Source organism: Gallus gallus, chromosome 3, assembly GCF_016699485.2.
Source record: "Gallus gallus isolate bGalGal1 chromosome 3, bGalGal1.mat.broiler.GRCg7b, whole genome shotgun sequence".
Taxonomy (NCBI): domain Eukaryota; kingdom Metazoa; phylum Chordata; class Aves; order Galliformes; family Phasianidae; genus Gallus; species Gallus gallus.
The window spans coordinates 85,912,930-85,932,120 of NC_052534.1; the positions used below are offsets into that span (position 1 = coordinate 85,912,930).

The following is a 19,191-nucleotide window of genomic DNA, read 5'->3' on the forward strand; positions in this document are numbered from 1 at the left end:
TTTTAAAGCAATTACACATTTTTAAGAGTACAAGATAAGTAACTTAAATCATAACAAATAAGATTAATATTTGTTTTAAATAGCACAGTTGATTGGCACCAAGTCAGGGATAGCAAAGAGCCTCTTTTAAAACAGTTCACTTTATCTTACCAATTTTCCCACTCTATCCCATTTTGTATTTCCAGATTAAAAACAAACAAAAAAACAATAAACCAAACACAGATCATAAAATGGGGATAAAACCACGAGACAAGAAAGCAGAAATTCATGATTTCTGACACTGTTGAACCTGCAATACAGAGTCATATCATTGTTATAATGCTGACAACAGAGCATGGAATAGTATTTTAGCATCAAACTAATGGTGAGATTCCTAAAAAATCTGGAATATTGTAGCTAAAAATGGCAGCGGTGCTGATGATAAAGACTGCCAGCATTTGTCCTTCGGATAAACCTACTTCCTGTTCATGATCTTGCCAAGCTTTGTTTCTCTAAATGGTTTCTTTTTAAAAAGATAGCTTCATATGTCTTCTTCATTCTGAAAAGGAGCCACTGCATTATACTATTACATAGTCATAGTCTCCATTTCTGTGTGCTCTTGACTTTTATCATCCATCACAAATTCTGTCCAGCCTGAGAAAATCCATTCTGAGTGAAGAAGGGGGAGAGAGTACTCTGAGGTATAAGTGTTAAACTTTACGGTGTATTACTGCTTAAAATATTAAAATATTTAAAATATTCAGAATCTGGCCAGGCATATCTTTTGTGTGACACATTATTTATTGATAAGGATTGTATGTATTCTCCATCACCAGTAAAACAGCTGCAATGGAGGAAATAAAAAAAAACCCACCAAATTCTTTGTTATGAGATTTGGAACCTGGCTGGCAGTGGCAATAATCACTCCAAACAAGTAACAATCATGCTTTATGACTTGTTTGTTGGTTTTATCCCCTCTGCTTCATTTCAGATTTACAAGAATTTACAAAGCAATTATTAACTGGCTGGTTACAGCATGCGTCAAGGGGTTTACATTGAAAAAGCTTGCATGAGATAATTTCCTTTTTGTTCCCTATTTACAACATCTCTTGAATTTGTTTTATGATGTATTGTTGTTTATAAGGCCTAATTTATTGCAGCAGTGAATATCAGAATTGCATTACAGGAGTGGAAGCAGTAGAACCTAACAGTTTTATTTATACCAAATCAAGGATGTTATAAACTATTTAAATGAGTTTTCACATTGCTTATGAATTTTGTTAAATTTAAGTGAAATATTGCTCTTAGAAATTACATTGATTGTTTGTGTCAGTAAGATGAAAGGACATTTTCATACCATATCTGTAAGTTTTGATGGGACTGAATTTTAAAATAAGTGCACAGCAATCATAACAACAGAAAAAAAAAATTGTGGAATAGGGCAGAAGAAAGAAAAAAGAGAATAAACATTTAACAGTTTGTTAACTTATACAAGGTTATAATGAACAAAGACTTTCAATTTCATTTGGATTACTTAGTTTTTGATCTTGCCCAAAAGCAGCATTGACATTTTTACTTTTTAAGGTTTTCCCTCAAATTTGGAGGTAGAAAACAATTGCCAGTTTATACTGGTTCTTTCAAATGTGAATGCATTTTGAAGTCGGAAGCAGCTCAGCCTCAGGTGGTATTTTGGGATCCCTCCAAGTGGCATTTAAATGTATGATTTAACCCAGGATGTCTGCAGCCTTCAGTTGTTCGGTGACTGACAAGCTGCTAAAGCCGAGCTGCTTCATTTACTGTCTGCTGCTTCCATTTTGCAAATGGCTTGCAGTCTGTGTGGGAGCCACACTCAGGGCTTTGTTACCTGGTGAATAAGATTACTTTTGCACCTGATTTTGCTGGATCTTTTGTCTTCTATGCAGAATGTTGGCTTCTGGGGATGTGAGGAGACCTTAATAATGTCAACTAGAGATTATACTCTGTTGTTTGATATGTCAAAAGAGCAAAGGGTATTAGAGTTTTGAAACATAACTCCTCTATATAATTTATATATATATATATATATATATATTTGCAACATAGTAAAAAGACCACAATATGCTTCTTAAAATCAATGTTTTAGGGTAAAGATCACATTTATGCTGATTAACATAATTTTTGTTAGCCAGCATTACCTATGTGGAAAGTACAAACACTAGCGACTAGAGGTTCTTTTTTATTATTTTTCTCATAACAAATACCTTACAAAGTTGCATGATTCCAGAAGATATGGCTTTTAGAACAGCAGAATTGTAAGACTTTAAATGCTAATATCTTGATCACTGTGTGTTTCTTTGTATTTGCAAATAGAGTAAGAAACATTCCCAGGTGTGAAATGGCCTTAAGCAGAGAGCTTCAGGGAGTGAAAGGCACAAGAGCACAGAAGTGGAAAGGCTGGCTCTGGGACTGCTGAGGTAGAAGCCAGTTTCAGGGCTCTCAGACATGGTGGGAACCTCAGAGCTGAGCTCTCAGGCATGTCCAGAGTTTAGGTATAAAAAGAGCTGGGGTTACTCTCAGACTCCAGACATCCTCTCTGTACCCCAGCTTAGATTAGTGATGTTGATCCAGATGACCTCTAATGGTTCCTTCCAACCTTACTCATTTTGAGACAGGTTTCTTCTCTGCGTCTCTATGTGCTTTTTGTGAATGCTAGAAGTGCAAGAGCTCTAAGTAAAGTGCAGAGATGGCTCTCACACTTAACAAGGCCATTCTGATGTCTTAGCTTTTTAGTGAACTATGTTTTTAACACAGCTGATGCACCATGCTTACAGATTACTGAAGTTTCTGTCACTGGATGCTTCATCCTTTTGTTACAGAATAGTTTAATCCCTTCCTTACCAAACTGCAGTAAAAATATTCCCTATTACAAGGAATTGTATGCCATTCTTTTGCATTTAAATTTTAGTATCTGATATTATTTTTCTCCAGATACTAGATCTTTTGTTATTCTTACCAGTAAAATTAACTTCCATCTAGACACAGTCCTGGGCAAGCTTTTGTAGGTGCCTCTGCTTCAAAAGACCTCTAGCGGTGCTTTCCAGCTTCAACCATTCTGTAAACTTACCCCACAGACAGATGTATTTTGCATATTCACCTCTGTGGCCACGGATAGTATAGAATCCTTTAGTGTCTGACAATCAACAACTTCTGATCCCAAACTGCATGGCATCTAGGTCTGGGTGAGGACCCACTGATATTGCGTCCCATTACTTCAGAATGGGATCCAGGGTCAGTGAATTAAAAAGATAAATATTTAACATGGCCACTTACGGAGGAGGAGTAGCCTTGAAGCTTTTCGTGCTCTGCTGATTCTAGTAAATGATATCAGAAATTTCCTCATCACTAATAAGCAGTGAAATGCTGCATAATTTGTATTAGATATGACTATATCATTCTACTTTTCCACACTAATATAGAACAAATACATATATATATATATTTAACAAGTTAATATTTCCATATATTAAATGGCTATACTATCCCTAGGATTTCTATGCTTCATAAGGTGCAATTTTTTTTTTTCTGATAATCATTTCTACCCCTGTAAGCAGTACATTGCTATTTGCCACAGTTAGCATCCCTTGGGACAAGGACGGAAGCTGATATTGATCATTCATTTCATGTATGAGTGCTCTGTGATAGTGAGCTATTATGTAGAGGACAGTTTGCAGCTGGTGTGCCATGACTACTTCAAAAAGATTGTTTACAAATGTGTGGTCAGATGATTGGGAATTTAACCAATTATCGCTTAAGAGCTGCTGTTCAATTTATTTGGCTGCATGCATTTTCCTAGCCTATTATACCAGCTTTAAATTGATGCACCTTGGCAGTGTTCAAGGGCTGAGAATAAACATGTGGTCTTTTAATGCGGTTCAGTTGATGGATGATTTCTTGTGATCAACTGTCTGTACACTTTGGCATTTTCTGGGTGTTTATCAGATCAGACCCATCACGGGGTTCAGGGTGAGCTGCAGTCTGCTCCCTGAGTGCTGGCCAGGCTTTGAGGACACACAAATGCTGAGCTGCTCAGGGAGGCAGTTCTCAGCACTGGCAGAAGCAAAGCTCCATGTTTCTCTGATGCTTTAATAAAGGACGTTATTTTTGCCTTTAGACAGCGGGTGAGTGCAGGATTTTATATTATCATTGGGAATTCCAAGCTTCCTTGTAGATGCTTAAATCTCTTTCTGAATAATTAACTTCAATCCAGTCTTACTTGCTACCACTGATTACAAGAATTTTCTTACCAATAATTTAGGAAAAATAAGCATTCTCACTGATCCAGCTTCTAGCATCAGCTCTTCAGTCTTCCTAGCTAGAGATGGAAAGTTAGTGAGAAAAAAGAGCCTTTCAGTAAAACAAGAGGTTACTAATTTTCTGCTAAAGTTATTCACACCAAGAGTTGGTGCAAAAGAATGGGATCTGAGGGCATTTGAAAATAGACTTTGATACCAGTTTGTTTCAGTGGGAACAATTAAATATTGAAGTACTTTAATCCCTTCAAGGCATATCTTAGTCTAATGCTTTGAAAGAAATTGTTTTGCATCCAACATATATTTCCTGTGTATATACAGGAACTCGTAGGTACTAGAGTCCAAAGTTGCTGATTGTCTGCTATGCCATGTTGTGCTAACTATATTGCTGTATATACAGCATACAGTAATAACACAACGGTGTGAATTTTATAACAAATATACAGAAATATGAGACATTTATTTTGCTCATTTTTACTAGTCGTCTGAATTCCTTCTGTGTTGCAGTACGGTATAAAATCTCTATTTACATACCATTTCACACTCTGTGGTTTTATAATCTTACTTTTGTTTCTAAATAAGCTATATTATTGCTTTTTATTTCCAGTCTTTTTGTCCTACCTCAGATATTTCTGTAACTATGGCATTGAACAGTGGCACAGTTCCAATCCAAAAAATAGACATCTTTTGTAGTCTTAAAAGTAAATAATTTATACTAGCACATTCTACAAATGTACTTGCATATAAACTACAGCAATTATTTAAAAACTGTGATAAGGAAATTATTTAAGCAGCTGTCTCAGCTGTGCTGAGAGCTCTGTTTTCCCACTGTGCAACATTTCTTACCAATTTTATACACAAGTTTTGCTAATCAAGGAAAGAAATTCTCAGACATTCTGTTGAAGCTAAAACGTTGTATAGCACTTTGCCTCTTAACATTTTTCTTTACTGAAAATTGCCCATACCAAATTGAATCACTATAAATATGTTCAGACACAGGTGTACTCAAGAGAGGTGTAATGACTTGTGGGCAGTAGCAGTTGACTTTTTACAGACAGTGGAGTTTTTCTGAACACAATACCAGTCGGTCTGGCAGCACACTGAGCAGCACTGAAGCAGCACTGAAACTGCATAATTTAGATAACTTATTTTAATTTCGACAAGAATAAACATAAAACTATTCCTCAAAGTGAAGGTTTGAGGAGAGAGACATACACTAAACTTACAAAGATGGCATTTTTTAACTGAAAGCAAACTGTTGTCTCTCAGCTCACTTTTTATGCACCCAGTGATGCACAATCTAGACTGCTTATATTATTTCTGCTGTGAAATGGAGAGCAAAACAAAGAGTGTGCAGTTCCTCACATATCTGAGAGAACAAATGCCAAGTGCTCTCTGCACAAACAGTTCTAAAAGTGGACTGCCTGTTGGCCTACCTGACCAGCAGACCCCTTTTAGCTGAGGCTAAGCTCTACAGCTGCCTCAGGCGATTCAGTGACTTTACCACCTCATATCTGCTTCAAGAGTTGATGCTCCTAAGTGGATTAAAGCCTTTTTTGATATGCTGGAGACATATTTAGTCTGTGAAAGCAATCCCTAGGTGGTCTTGCTCTGACATACAGAGGAATCAACTTAAAAGTCATGTTCACACTGCTGGAGCGAGCTCTCTGCTTTGCCTTCCAGATTAACTGGAAGCATTAACCTGACCGAGGCTTTCAACCAACAATTAATCTGAGCATTTAACTGAAAAATATCTGCAGTTTAAAGACATTTTTATGATGCACATAGTGAGTCTGTACTCATAAGCAATTGTATGGGATTGTCTTTTTCCTTACTGAAGTTAGGGTGCTGGTTTTTCACCAGTGACAGATCAGAAGCAATGGTTTGGATCTTAGTAAAATAAAATTTATGCAAAGAGTTTTGAATCTGACAGTACTACTCCCAGTTTCTCAGTAGAAGAGTTAGCTAGGTCTGTAGCACTCAGAAAGTACTTTGGCTATGGTATCACAAATTAAACTCACCTCAGAGGAACCCCCAGCACCTCAAACCAATCTATCATTCAATTTTAGAATTGGGTGGGGGCATAAATTTGACAAATCTCATCAATAGCAATAAAGATTGAGTATTTGACAGAAAAGCCTGAATTTTCATGACCTGTAAATAAAATTACATCTAGTTCTATATAAAAGTAGGCATGAAAAATGTATCTAAAATACTTGCTTTTTTCATGCAAGGAATAACTTTGTAACGGTGACAAAAATTGATGTGAGAGACAGCATTGGGTGTTACCAACATGTATACCAGTCTCATTTTTTAGCCTTTAGTAAGAGGGAAGAAAAGGAAGATACTGGGGACGTGAGATTGGAAGCAAGAGGATAGGAATTCTTTATTTAGGCTCTTTCAAGGAAGTGGTTTATTTCTTAACCAGGCTGCTTTAACTCCATTTAACTTTTTCAGTAAAACAATGGGATCTTTGATATTCATTTATTTTGTGGAGGTAGACACATATAATTAATTTCTTTTCCTACTTTAATATAAATTGAAAAAGCATACTGCAAATGCTACCTAGGAAAACTGTTAATTTTTTTTGGTTGAATGCACTGTGTGTTTTTGTGGCGTGTTTTCATTATTATTATTATTTTTCTTCTTTAACTGGAAGGTAGAGGAGGAAGGTTTTAGTGACATTTTAAAGCTCTTTATATATATAGGTCAGTATAGCCAATTCTGATGATGCCTAGTTGCCTAGTTGTGGTTGCTTGGGAAAGCAGAAAAGAAGAAGCACAAATACAGAGTAATCTTTTCCCTATTGTATTCCAATACAGTATATTCCAATACATGTATTCCAATTCCAGCTCTCAGTAGTCAAAAATTAAATCTTTTTAAAGCTGCATTTACATCAACTTGCTTTGTGCCCTGTGGTAGATTTCTTTACTACTCTCTGAGCTTGTCAGTTCGTTTTTTGAACCTTAGTTAAGTTTATGGCTTCATAAGAGATGATGTGGTAATGAGTTTGACTGTTTAATTATGCACTGTGTGTAAAATAAATAAGTAAATAAAGGACCACTTCCTCTTGCTTATTTAAGCCAGCCTTAATACTTTATGAGTGCCCTCATCGTCATGCAGCTAAAAGCAATAGATAGTCTTACACCATTCCTCTAACTTACATTCCTCTGGATTTGTTTCTTTTCTATGCCCCTCATCTTTCCGTGCACTGAAGTTGCAAGGTACTTCTGATAATCCATGCAACAAACCTCTGAAAATCCTTTGCACTTCTTTCAGTATATTCCTTAGCCCACTGCTTCTTTCTTGTAGGGATGGGATGGCCAGAAAGGCACACAGTATCTTCATCTCACTAGTGAAGAAGCAACATGCTTCTGATGTGAATCATGTGATATTTTTTATTTCAATATCCAGGTTTATGTCATTACTCACTACTATTCTTTCTTCCACTGATTTGCTGATCTCAGAATGCCATTTGTAAAAAATCCATCGCATCTGTTTTGAATAATAGTAACTAATATAGAGCTTTATATTTTCAGTGTTATAATGCCCATCAATACTTTAATTATTGTCATTATTTTGTCATAAAATGCATTATTTTGCATTTATCAACACTCATGTTTTTCTGTCATTTAAATTCAATATAATGAGATCTTTCATTAAACACTTGTGGTAACCTTTAGATTTTATTGTCCTGAATAACTTTGAACTAAATGTTGTCAGTTCACTGGGTTTTTTTTAGATAATTTATGGATATGATGAGCAAAACAGATTATTTTGAATCACCCCAATTCACTCTTCCACTCAGAAAAGCATGAATAAAATAAAATGAAACAGCCCACCTATTCCTAATACTCTTCCTCTCATAATCAATTAGAAAACTATTAAGCAATGTGGTGATCTCTTATGCCTTTTGACAACTCCAGCTGTTGCTGATAACCATCTGTGGAGGTTCTTTAAAAATGGTGTCTCGTGCTCATGCTAAGTCATACATCTGTTCAGAAATTGTATGAAGGATAAAGATATATTAACCCAATCACAGAATCACAAAATCACAGAATGGCCTGGGTTGGAAGGGACCTCAAGGATCATGAATCTCCAACTCCCCTGCCAGGCAGGGCCACCAACCTCCCCATTTACTAGACCAGGTTGCCCAGGGCCCCATCCAACCTGGCCTTGAACACCTCCAGGGACGGGGCATCCACAACCTCTATGGGCAGCTGTTCCAGCACCTCACCACTCTCCTGGTAAAGAACTTCCCCCTAACATCCAACCTAAATCTTCCCTCTTTCAACTTAAAACCGTTCCCCCTTGTCCTGCTGTTATCTACCCTTTCAAAGAGTTTACTCCCTTCCTGTTTATAGGCTCCCTTCAGGTACTGAAAGGCTGAAATGAGGTCACCCTGCAGCCTTCTCTGCTCCAGGCTGAATAAGCCCAGCTCCCTCAGTCTGTCTTCGTAGGGGAGGTGCTCCAGCCCCCTGATCATCTTCTTGGCCCTCCTCCAGACCCTCTCCAACAGTTCTCTGTTTTTCTTGTACTGGGTGCTCCATACCTTGACACAGTACTCCAGATGGGGCCTCACAAGAGCAGAGTAGAGAGGGACAGTCACCTCCCTGTCCCTGCTGGCCACTCCTCTCATGATGGAGCCCAGGATACCATTTGCTTTCCGAGCTGCAAGTGCACACTGCTGGCTCATGTTAAGTTTGTCATCCATCAGGACCCCCAGGTCCTTCTCTGCAGAGCTGCTCTCAAGGACTGCTCCTTCCAATCTGTATAGATGAATAGGTATATTCCTGATGTTTTGAAACACTGGAAGTGTCTTAGGTGCAAGAAAAAATATGACAAAATGTCATTAGGATGAGAGATCTTAAGAGAAAAGTTTAAATATCCAGTTCTTAAAGAAAAAGTCATTGACTGTGAAAAGTCTGCAGAAAAACAATAACTTTAGTTCAGTGAGTTTTTTTATTTCAGCCACAGTGATGAAGTGAAGGCAATAACTTATAAATAGTATACAAATATTAGGAAAACTTGCAGAAAACAGATTAATAGCAATTAAAGCTTGTAAAATAAAAATTGCATGCTTAATTGAATTGAGAGTTGTGAAAGATGTATATGGTGAGTAACGCAATGATAATACATATAAGTTCAAGTAATGTTAGAAGTAAAAACTATCCTAAAAAAGATATGAACTTCAGTCTCTAGATGTGGTAACTTTATAATTAACATTAATGATGCAGAAAAGGCAGATTTTTCCCACAAATAACACTTTCATACATGGACAAAATGTTGGATGATATATTTGCATTTTACAGGAATTATGCAATACTTTGCAGTTTTTTAGCACAATAACGTTAATTTAAGAAAACCCTTTTTAAGGGAAAAAAAAAAGAATTGGATACTAGCAAAAAGATCTTAGAATGATGGTCTCCTATGTGCATCAGAGCTAATGAAGGCTGATTTTTAAAGGCGATGTGTCTCGTGTTGAAATTTTTGGGGTCAGATAACATGTTCTCTGAAACTTCTATATGTTTCAGACACTAACAACTTCATTCATTTCTAGGTTTTTGGTTAAGTCTTATATTGACATTTGCTCATTAGTAAAGGCATTTGTCAGTTTCTCACTCTTCTGTCAGGCCACTTTCATGAAACTAGACTGGACTTTGCTTTAGGACTACTGGACACCTGTCAGATATAGCTGGAATAGATCAATGAGTCAAAAGTTAATTGGATTGGAAAGACAAGCAGTTGAATAAAAAAGTGTAAAAAGAAATCTTGCAGTAGCAGAATGATCCAGGTAATTATGTGGTGACCAACCTGACACTACTCTTTCACAGAATAATTGGGAAAAATTGCCAATAATAAAAAAAAAATGTAAAAGATATTTAACCTTTGGTTTTCTATATTTATGGCTTTATAAAAATTAATTTGTCAACAAAATCTGCTTTCTCATCATCATTGAGAAAGTTTGTTTATTTAATGGACTTGATATGTCAAACATCCTTGTTTGTCAACCATTGTTTCTATATCTGATCTTGAAGATGGAGATCTGCTTTTTAATATTAGGCTTCAGCATATTCCTCGCTCAACAAAGCAGATTCCCCTGGGTGAGACCTTCAGAGGGGTACAGGTGTTGCAATACTCAGAACTAATACTAAATAGATTAATTCCAGTGTGAACATGCCTCAAAGTGAATCCCCAGCCAACAGCCTGCTTACACTAACAAGTAAAACACATACTGAGAACTAAGATGCATCTTATATACTGCTTCCCAGCCAAGTTTAGTCATTTTGTAAACTCCTTAAACTTTCTTAAACTATACACCTCCAGATTAACTACACATACACCAAAGTAAGCTTGAAACCAAGGATTTTAGCAAGAGATGACTCAGTCTGTGGATCTGCCCATTATCCATTGACTACAAAAGGAATCCACCATTGACTTAATAAAATGAAAGTCTAATCAGTAAATAGTTGGTCACTGTTCTCATTATTTCCTTTACATGTCTGATGCTTTTGAGAAATAGATTAAATAGTGCTTTGTTCTAAAGACAATATTTCAAAGTTGACTTGATCTAGTCATAAATCCCTAGTCTGTGGGGTTTCCTTGGGTGACAAACATGTCTGGGCCACCAAGTTAAAACAGATGGGAAAAAGCAATCAAGAGGTGCGGAATAACAGTAGATGTAATGGATTCATGAAACAAGAGCTATTATCTCAGAAGGACTAAGAAAATCTCCTGAATATAAAATGGCATTTGCATGTGTAACATGGTGCTAAGTAACATGATGGGCATTATCTGTACCCAGTCATTATCCTCAAATTGATCAGCTGAAAATCAGCAAAAGGAACCAGTGTTAAAATGAGCAAGGATTTTGCTCTGATTTTAATTGAGATTTCTGCCTATAAAAACATCAGAAAGACAGATTGTGCCTTGAGTATCGGCTGGTCTACACTTCTCTGAATATCTTTCTTTGAAAAACACTTAATAGATTTATGTTCCAGGGTAGAAGCTTGCATACCAAACTATGTACAAGTACAGTTAAAAACAGAGGTTGTATAAAGCTCTAAAAATTATTTTATGCAGTCGGAATCTTGACAGTTTGCTTAACTATGGCATTTTCAATGTAGTGCAGTGATTCACATCATAAAATGGTATGAGTTCCAGATATACTATTGCATACCTGCATACCTGCATGAAAATGTGTTTTTCCCCTCTCTGTCTCTCAGAGTGTGAATATATTGCAGTATGTTTAAATAGTTCTCTGTTTTAGTTTAGTTAATCAACCATTGATCAGAGCTCACTTATTTCTGTGATCAGAAATCCTGATTTTTGCTGTGCACTAAAATGCAGTTTGCCTTCTTGGCTGCCACAGCACAGTGCTGGATTTGAGAAGACGGTGAAGAGAAAGAAAAAGATGTGAAAGAAGTGCACTAAGCAAATTATATAATAAAAATATTGAATAAACATTAATAATGGATAAACAATGGATAGAAAAAGTAAAGAATCAAAGGAATATAATTGTGACTGGTTTTGCCTTTATTTGTAGGAAAATGATGCAAAGTGAAATCTATGATTTTTTTGTGTCTCAATGCGTATATTTGCTGATACTCGTTGCTCTAACTGCAGGGAGTAACTCAAGAATCAGCTGCTGGCTCTGTACACCCAGCAAAGAACAATATAGTGAATAAAAACAATTTGCATCAATTCTTATTTGACTACTACATTGTGAAAAATTACACACACAAAAAAAAAACAATTATTTTGCGTTCAAGTCTGGAGGCATTAAAGTTTTAAACATTAAACTTTAAAGTTTACTACCTGATAGAACAGGTAGTAATGACAAGCAAGCAAATGTGACTGGCATCTAAGACTGCTTTGATTAAAGTAGGTGACTTCTGCATTAAATCTGGGAGAAATTTGCTACTCTTAATCTGATTTTTGCCTAGTTTAATCCTTATTTCGCCACTTAAGTCTATACCCATGTTTGTCTGAACCCTGCAACTCTGGGCTTTCTGGAAGCCCTGATTCCCATTCAGACTCTACCGATGTAATAAGTGACAGAGAAGACAAACTATGGAAGTTAGGTACAACACTGCATTATACATAATAGTAGAAGGAAGTAATGATGGAATTGTAAGGGAGTGAGAACACTGATTATACTGAGTCCTTGCATATAGTTAGGAAGATAGCATTAATATAAAATACCCAACACAGAGGCAGCAAACATACATGAGGGAAAATAAAGAAGAAAAATAAGAAGAAATATTTCCAGTCAGTGCTAAGTAGAGCGGACACTTGAGAACTAGAATTAATTATATGGAAATGTTGTAAAAAAAACTTCCTTTGAATTTGTGCACTCAGCAGTATATAATCCTAGAATTAAGTACAGAAAAATAATAGAAAGTAGTTAGGTAAAATAATACAAGAGACACAGTAGAAAAAGAAGGAAGAACTCTGAAGAGGAAAAGTCAGATCTATATAGAGAGATGAGACCATCTTTAAGATGTAGAACAATGGATAAAGCAAAAATAGCAAGCTAAGAGAATGACAGGAAAGTAAAGGGAAGTGAAGAAAATTAAATTAAATCAAGCCGTCTAAAAAAAAAAAAGAAAAGAAAAGAATAACAGTAGCAAGATGATTGTAATATATGGAAAATACAAGTGTTTTAGATTGTTTAACTTTAAAAGAGAATTAATTTTTAAATCAAGTGTAGCATAAAGATTTATAATTTTTCTAGTTATGAAAAAACGAATTTATAAATTTTTGAAAAAAACATGATTGTTTATATCCTTATTATATTTGCCATTTTCGTTATGATGAAAGCATTTCATGAGACTGTGACAGCTGGTAAACTCCACATAAAAATTACACATTACCATTAACATATCAAGCGTTGCATGTTTCTTTCTCTCAAAGAGAAATTCTGATGAATTATTACAGCACATGCATGCTTGTAACAGAATAATAATAGATTACATTTCATTGAGATTGACAGACCAAATACAGTGCAATCTCACATTTAAATTTTTGCCATCAAAAAATACTTAAAATATCACAATGTTTGTAAAGGTCCTGTGAGAAGGAAAGCATTATGACATGGCCTTTTGATAAATGTTGGCTGAGAAATAATTGGCCTAAGGTGTAAAATATCAGACAGATTTGAGAAAAATCCACCAAATAGTAGGTTTCTTCTCATGGACATCAGTATTAAATGGGATCAGACCAGTTTTACTCTAAATAAAATTCTGTAGTAAAGACACACATTATTTCATGAGAAATGGTATTGGAACTTAGTATCCAGTTAAGTTTACTCTGAGAAAAAAAAAAAAAAAAGTCGTGTGCAGAAATGCTTGACAGTTGGTGGAAGCTAGAAAATAAGCCTGAAGTTTATTCACTACAATGCTATTAACTAATTTCTTTTTCAGCAACTCATCTCATAATCTCAGAACATTCAAAAATTAACATCAGCTTTTAATCAGTAATAAGAAATTTGGATGAGGAACTGCTCATTATTAGCCAAGAGTAGTTAACCGCAGAAGATCTATTGAAAAATGATCTTTTCTTGAAGAATGGTGCTAGTCTTGTGAACACAAATTTATATATAGAAATGCACACAGATGTGAAGTCTCCTACAAAATAACACAAACTCCCATGAGCTGGTCTGAGTTAATGCAACTATTTTATGTTCCAGGACAAAACTGTGGAGTATGTGCAGACTTAGCCATTACAGATGCATTAATTACTCTGACTTAGCTCATCATCAGTTATCCACTCCAGAGTACTTCTGTTGACAATCTGGGCGTATATGTATGGGATTAAGTACATACAAGTATGTCCTTAAAAATCATCATTGTAATTATACCAGCTTGGTAATAACAGAACCATAATTTAAGGATATAATCACCAAGTAAATGTTCAGTGCCAAAATCCGTACCAGGAAAAAATAACTGTGAATCTGATAGGTAAGCAGTTGTTTAAGAACTTGGGGAAATGATCAAGAATTTTCACAGATTGAGTCATTGAGAAAAAAACAGACAATTTATTTGTTTTGAATATAAAGTTTATGAATGAAAAGGCAGATTTTAGGGAGCTATCAGATTTTAGTGATCGGTTATAGCCACCATTCTGCAGGGAAGTTTGAAGTTTTATGCAATTGCTCTTCTGTCTTTCAAAGTACCAAGGCTGTTTCTGCATTTTATCTGATGACACTTAAATAGAAGTGCAATCTATGTGCAATCCTGGCAATAAGGAGCAGAGCCTGTGGCTTTGTTTTCAAGGATGTGCAAGGCAAGGCAGACTCTGTTCATACTTGCTAGAGGAAAGGAAAACACAACAGAATACAGTTGCTGCAGAATCCTTGTTTGAAGTTAGGTCTGCAGCAATACTCTAAGGTATGTAATCAGGAAAAATAATTATACTTCTCCGTGTCAGTCTCCTCAGACTCTCATTTGGGAATGCTTACATCCTGGGAATGACAGATTGAATTATAGAATGGCTTGGGTTGGAAAGAGAGCTCAAGGATCATCGACTTTCAACCCCCCTGCCATAGGCAGTGTTGCCAGATGCTAGATCAAGTACTAGATCAGATTGCCCAAGACTTCATTTAGCCTGGCCTTAAACATCTCCATGGGGCATCCACAATCTCTCAGGGCAACCTGTTCCAGCACCTCACCACTCTCTCAGTAAAAATACCCAACATCCAATCTAAATCTTCCTTTCCTTTAATTTAAAACCATTCCCCCTTGTCCAATCGCTATCTACTTGTGTAAAAAAGTTGATTTCCCTAATGTTTATAAACTCCCTTTAAATATTGGAAGGCTGCAATGAGGTATCCCCACAGCCTTCTCTTTTCCAGGCCGAACAATAGGCCCAGTTCCTTCAACCTATCTTCATAGGAGAGATGCTTCAGCTTTTTGAGGACCTTCATGGTCCTCCTCTAGACCCTCTCCAAAAGTTCCACATGTTTACTGTGTCGGGGGCCCCAGTGTGTTGGGGATGTAGTACTCGAGCTGAGGCCTCACAAGAGCAGAGTAGAGGTGGACAGGCACGTCCCTCACCCTGCTTGTCACCCTTCTTCCAATGAAACCCAGGATTGGCCTTCCAGGATGAAAGCACACACTGCTGGCTCATGTTAAGTTTTTCATCAACCAGGACACCTCAGCAACCAATTCCTTATCCACTGAAACTATCTATCAGCGCTCCTTGTTGACTGGTGAGGTCCCAGAAGACTGGAGGCTTGCCAATGTGACTCCCATCTACAAGAACGGTTGTAAGGAGAATCCCGGGAACTACAGGCCTGTTAGCCTGACCTCGGTGCCAGCGAAGGTTATGGAGCAGATTGTCTTGAGGGAAATCACGTGGCACGTGCAGGACAACCAGGGGATCAGGCCTTGCCAACATGGGTTCACGAAGGGCAGGTCCTGCTTGACCAACCTGGTCTCCTTCTATGATCTAGTGACCTGTCTGGTGGATGAGGAAAGGGCTGTTGATGTAGTCTACCTAGACTTCAGAAAAGCCTTTGACACTCTCTCCCACAGTATTCTCCTGCAGAAGCTGGCAGTCTGAAGAAAGCCCTCCTCAGAAGCTGGAGGTGAATGGAGTTAAATCCAGCTGGCGACCGGTCATGAGTGGTGTTCCCCAGTGGTCGGTGCTGGGGCCTGTCCTGTTTAATATCTTTATTGATGACCTGGATGAGGGCATTGAGTGAGTCAGTAAGTTTGTAGATGACACCAAGTTGGCTGGAAGTATCGATCTGCCTGAGGGTAGCGAGGCCCTACAGAGGGATCTGGACAGGCTGGACGAAGCCAGCGGGGTGAGGTTCAACAAGACCAAATGTCGGGTCCTGCACTGTGGCCACAACAACCCCAGGCAATGCTACGGGCTTGGGGCAGAGTGGCTGGAAGACTGTGTTGAGGAAATGGACCTGGGGGTGTTGGTTGATGCTTGACTGAACATAAGCCAGCAGTGTGCCCAGGTGGCCAAGAAGGCCAATGGCATCCTGGCTTGTTTCAGAAACAGTGTTGCCAGCAGGAACAAGGAAGTAATTATCCCCCTGTACTCAGCACTGGTGAGACCGCACCTCAAGTACTGTGTCCAGTTTTGGGCCCCTCACTGTAAGAAAGACATCAAGGCCCTGGAGCGTGTTCAGAGAAGGGCAACAAAGGTGGTGAGGGGTCTGGAGCACAGGCCTTATGAGGAGTGGCTGAAGGAGCTGGGATTGTTCAGTCTGGAGAACAGGAGGCTCAGGGGAGACCTTATTGCTCTCTATAACTACCTGAAGGGAGGTTGTAGTGAGCTGGGGTCAGCCTCTTCTCTCATGTAACCAGTGATAGGACTAGAGGGAATGGCTTCAAGCTGCGCCAGGGAAGATTCAGGCTGGATGTTAGGGAATACTACTTCTCTGAAAGGGTGGTCAGGTGCTGGAATGGGCTGCCCAGAGAGGTGGTGGAGTCACTGAACCTGGAGGTGTTCAAGGAACGTTTGGATGTTGTGTTGAGGGACATGATTTAATGAGAACTATTGGTGATGGTTGAATGGTTGGATTGGGTGATGTTTTCCAACCTTGGTGATTCTAGGATTCTATGAATAGTCCACCTTTCAAATTCATATCTCTCCAATTTAGAGATAAGTATCTGTTGGGGGACCATGTCAAAGGCCTTTCAGAAATCCAGCTAGATGACATCAGTTGCCTTCCCTTTGTCCACTGATGTCACTCAGTCATAGAAAGCCACCAGATTGGTAAGCCATGACCTTCCCTTGGTGAAGCCATGCTGGCTGTCTCGGATGACCTTCAACATGTCTTCCAGGAGGATCTGTTCCATTATATTCCCAGGATTAACTGCAGGGTGTTCACAGGATTGACCACAAGGTATTGTCAGAAATTAATTTGTTTTTTTTTATTCTTTTTTGTGTGTACTTATTCTTACCCTGGTTCTCCACAGACCTCTTTTTTGGATTAAAGTTTGAATTGATAAAAAAAATTGATAAAATTTGAGTTGATAAAAATTTGAATAATGTTTCTCAAACTATGCTCTTATTGTATTTTCGGAACAGCAAGAGATGAAGGTTACTTTATCTCTAAACATATATTTAAAATATGGCAAGATCAGGGATCTTTTAATGAGTTGCTCTCAAAGTAGCAGTCAACAGTACTAACAGATCTAGATCAAGACGAGACCCCTGCAAGTCTTTTCATATTTCATGGCTAACTTTTAGTGAAAAATTACTAATTGAATTAAAATCAGAGAAGCGATTTATTTTCTTCAAGGTTAAGTTAGAAAAGATGGAGCCTGACATTGCCATAAAGCATTGATGTTAATAAAAGCACCTTTTTTGCCTCATTACTTTAATAGGGTTTACTTAGGTATATTCTCCTCTTGTAAAACTGCTAGTTAAATTTATACATTCTAGGGCCATAAATATAAATTAATGAACAACGGAACAATCTCTCTTCCAGTTGAAAAGTATGATTTGAAGATTATATCCTCAGGAGATTTCTGAGTGCTGTTAATGACATTTCATGTTCATTAAATTAACGTGCTGGATTTGGGAACAGGCTTCTACTTCCTCTCTTCCTGAAAAGGCCTGTGGGAAAAAAAAAATAGGCTATCTTATAGGAAAGGAAGTATAAACTCTATTCCATTCCCCCCACACCAGTTTTTTTTTTTTTCCTTGTACTAGTTTGTACAGTTCTTTTTCCAAAAGACTTACACTTTGAACTGGAAGAGCCATGCAGTGCCATACTAACCCATTAGCTCGAGTTTAGCTGCACATACTGAATAAACTTAGGAAATATGTTCTAGAAATTGACTGACCATTGCAGAATTGTCCAAATTATGCAAATGTCCCAAAGAACTGAATAATGTGAAAGTATTGTCTCCCTTCTTATTTACAGTTATAGATATTTTAAAATTGTATATCAGCAGTAGGGTATTAGTCAAATAACAGGTAAAGATTGTCTTCTTAACTGAATTCTAACCTTAATTAAATATTGAAAGTTGATTCTTAATAAATATTATTTCATTATTTTTTTAGTGTAATAAATACACATTGCAGTGCATTTGTTTTTCAGTATTTGATTGCTTTATAGTTTTTTCTTCTGTCTCTCTGTCTCTTCATTGTTAGATCACATGCTACCAGAAAATACAAACTTTATGGACAAGCTTGCTAACCTATGATTAAGTGCTGTTTGTTTTGTTTTGATTTTAAATTAAGTATTCTGCTATAAAACAGTAAAAAAAAAAAAAAGTAAGAAATTTATCTTTTTACCTACTTAGTGCACCTGTGTGTGTCTGTGTGTATATGTGTCTGTCAGAAAATTTGAAATTGGAAAATTTCGAACTGGAGGAGTACAGACATCAAAAATATTGTCTACAAGCTATTTGAAAACTAGTTTATTGGTCAAGAAAACCCTCAAAATGGTATCCTTAAGAAAAGCAAATGAAATTAAATGTTATCTTTTCAAAACCAACATTTGTGCATTCCCAAATACCACCATGTTGCAGTATTAATTTCTCATGCTTTCTTAAGAGCCAAATAGACACAGAATCATATAATCACTTGAGTTGGAAAGGACTTTTGAACGCCATCTAGTCCAACTCCCCTGCAATGAACAGGGACACCTCAGCTAGACCAGGTTGTTCAGAACCCTATCGAGCCTGACCATAGACATCTCCAGGGATGGGGCATTGTTTGGGATCCGGTGAGTCATGGCCTGAACCACTGATTGAGCACCTGGGGAAAGGACCAGTCAGCCCTGGGAGCACAGGTGAAGGCAATTCACCTGTGCAACCAGAAGGGATGGAGCCTGGCTGCACCTCTCTCAGACCTCATTAAAGGGCTGACTGGCACTGGGGATGAATCTCTTTCTGGGGATCTCTTGTTGGTGAAGCTTTTCCCTGCAAACCTAGAATCTTCTGATACA

At 37.4% G+C, this 19,191-nt stretch overlaps 1 protein-coding gene across 33 annotated transcripts in view; it reads left to right on the forward strand.

Moving 5' to 3' along the window:
• The window catches only part of KHDRBS2 (KH RNA binding domain containing, signal transduction associated 2), a 339,549-nt gene that overhangs the window by 152,413 nt on the left and 167,945 nt on the right, over positions 1-19,191 (forward strand). The window lies entirely within an intron of this gene.